Source organism: Vombatus ursinus, unplaced genomic scaffold (genome assembly GCF_900497805.2).
Source record: "Vombatus ursinus unplaced genomic scaffold, bare-nosed wombat genome assembly UNPS02015411.1, whole genome shotgun sequence".
Lineage (NCBI taxonomy): Eukaryota > Metazoa > Chordata > Mammalia > Diprotodontia > Vombatidae > Vombatus > Vombatus ursinus.
This window is the reverse complement of record NW_020955189.1, coordinates 2,238,894-2,241,911: the sequence shown is the minus strand read 5'-3', so window position 1 is coordinate 2,241,911 and position 3,018 is coordinate 2,238,894. Positions and strand designations below refer to the sequence as shown.

Below are 3,018 nucleotides of genomic sequence, written 5' to 3'. Positions count from 1 at the left end.
TGGATGGATGGGTGGATGGGTGGGTGGATGAGTGGATGGATGGATGGGTGGATGGATGGATGGGTGGATGGATGGATGGGTGGGTGGATGAGTGGATGGATGGATGGATAGATGGATGGATGGGTGGGTGGATGAGAGGATGGATGGATGGATAGATGGATGGATGGGTGGATGGATGGATGGGTGGGTGGATGGATAGATGGATGGATGGGTGGGTGGATGAGTGGATGGGTAGATAAAACATCACTTTTATTACATCCTTCCTCTGTTCATGTATGGCTGCCTGATGCCCACAGGAGCCCAAGCCCAGACCCTATCTTCCAGCATTCTCATTCTGCCCATATGTCACACGCTGTCCCTCCCCCTCCTTGTTCCCTTTATTTACACATGTACACATTGTAGGTAAGCACAGGAACTGCTTCACTTTCGTCTTTGTACCCTAGGACCTGACACACAGTAGGTGCTTCAGAAATGCTGGCTGAGTTGAACTTAACTGAAGTCAAGGTCACATCTTTACCCACCACCACTCCAGCCAGGCAGGGGGAGCTCAGAGACCTACATGAGTTCGTGTGCACACACACATCATATTCTATGTACTGTCTAGCCTCTGCTTACGTCCTCTTGCTTCCAGATGGCTAGTCCTGGTCTTGGAACAGAGACTGGATACCCATTTGTCAGGAGTGCTGTAGTGAGGATTCTTGGTCAAGTATGGGTTGGACCAGTTGTCTCTGAGGACCCCTCCTCTCTGGAGAGTCTGGGTCTCCAATCAATGGGATTTGTACATCGCTTTGCAAAGTTCTTCACATACATCATTGGAGTTTAACAACTGTGTCTGGCCCTTTCTCTACCACATCAGGAGCCTTGGGCAGAAGGTAAACCGGACTCCCTGCCCCCTCAATCCCATAGCTGTCAGTTCTGCTGCCTTTTGCTCCCAAACAGAACTGGTCTGCACCTCAGCTTGCACCCAGAAGCAAGGCTGTGTTGAGAAGAGACCTCAGGCTTCTTGGGTCCCTTCTACCAACTCCCAAGGCCAGACTCCAGCCAGTTGGGTATCTACTTCAATGAGAGATTTATAAGAAATGTAAATAATCATCGCACTGGATTGAAGGCATGGAGAGATTTTGATCTAGGCCAGAATTTCCTAACCAGGGGTCTATGAACTTGTGTGTGGATACATACACACATACATATATATATATATACACACGCACACACACATACGTACATACACATATAGAAAAATAGGTGATAGACAATTGTATTTCAACATAAGTGTTTTCCTTTACATTTCTATACATTTTATTTTACGTATTTAATAACACTATTCTGAGAAGGGTTCCATAGGTCAATCAGTCAACTGGCATTTCCTAAGCCCCTACTGTGTGCTAGACACTGTGCTAAGCTCTGGGCCTTCAACACCACACTGCCACAGGGAGCCAGGACAGCCACAAAATGTTAAGAACCTTTTCATCCACGCTAACAGAGGCAGCAGGCCCTTCTGAGAGAGCTCAGGATAGGCTGGAGAGAAATACTTGGAAAGAACACACTTAGTTAACCCTCAAAGCGCTCTACTGGATGGCAGTCCGTGTGACTATTCAATTCACAAATGGAGGCTCAGGGAGAAAGGAGCTGTGCAAAGTTACCCACCAAATAAGTGAACCATGTTTCTGAAGCTCAATCCCCGAATGAAAAAGCTGAAGCTGAAAGGGACCCACTGCCTCCTTTATCCCTCCTCTGTCTCGTTGTCTGAAGGCTGAGGAAGGAGGGGAATTGGGAATAAAGTTTGCTTGGAAGGAGGGGGCCCAGGCCTCAGAGTTCCCCAAAAATCCAGTCCCACTGGCCCCAGCACTACTGCCAGGGTGGGCAGCTGGCAGGAGGGGATGCAGGAGGGGATGCTAAGGCAAACTGCCCTAAAGCAAACTTCACTCTGTGTGTGGGATAGGGGGTGGGGGATAGCTTCAGTATGCCTCACGCCCCTCCCCATCAGTCTGCAATCCTGCGCCCGAGAGGGGCGGGGTATATGGGGAGCAGATGGCACAGCTTGTACTGGCTGGCGGCTGACTCCCGTGAACAGAAAGAGGGGGAAATCTGTCGCAGAACTCCAGGGGGCCTCTATGGGGGAGGGGGAAGGAGTAGGGGAGGGGCCTAGATGAGGGAGGGGAGAGAAGCAGAGAGAGAAGAAGGCTTTTGTGGGGGGAATTGGGAGAGTAAACTGGGCAAAGGGATGGGGCAGGGGCAGAGAAGGAACTAAAGGTAGGCAACTGCCTTGGAACCCACATGCAGAGGGGTGAAACAAGGGAAACTTTGTGTATGCTACTATATGTAATATACACACACATATACAATATATAGTCACATGTATCTATACAGATCTATATGCACATCTATCTATCTATGTATACATCTAATACATAGGGATCTAAATGCACATTTCAAGACTAGAAGTAGCAGCTCTCTGGAGCCTGGGAGGGAGGGCCGTGGACCTGGAGGCGGATCAGTGAGTAAGTAATCGGCAGGGGCAGATGGCCCCAATCATTCCCAAGGGCGCTGGCAGTATCCCAGCCTGGCTACCCAAGGGAGCCTAGGGGTCCCTCGTCTGTCCCGTTCCTCTTTCCCTGCTCCTTACCTGCTGAAACAACCTCAAGCTCACCCCCCCCACACACACCATTTTTGTCCCCCTTCCTCCATCCCGACCAGGCCCAGCTCTTTCCACCTTTGTCCTCAAATGTCAGAATCCCCCTTCCCAAAAGAAATCCAGCCCCAACATCTCGGCCTTTCGTCAAACCCAGGACCCTCTCCTCATGCAACCAAGCATTTCCCCATTCGTAGATCTCCGCTCATTGCTGGCTGCTCTCTTTAACCCCCTCTCCCCATTCTGGCTTCCCCTCCATCGCTATTCGGCCTCCCCCATCTCTTAAACAGGCCTCGCTCCTCAGGCCTGTCTCTCCCCGCCACCCAGCCCCAGCCTGGCCTCCCCCCACCACACACACACACACACACACACACACACACACACAC

The 3,018-nt window shown here is 50.8% G+C and overlaps 1 protein-coding gene across 1 annotated transcript in view; it reads right to left on the bottom strand.

Moving 5' to 3' along the window:
• SCARF2 (scavenger receptor class F member 2) overlaps positions 1-3,018 on the bottom strand; it is a 32,064-nt gene that overhangs the window by 25,013 nt on the left and 4,033 nt on the right. The gene's annotated exons all lie outside the window — the stretch shown is intronic.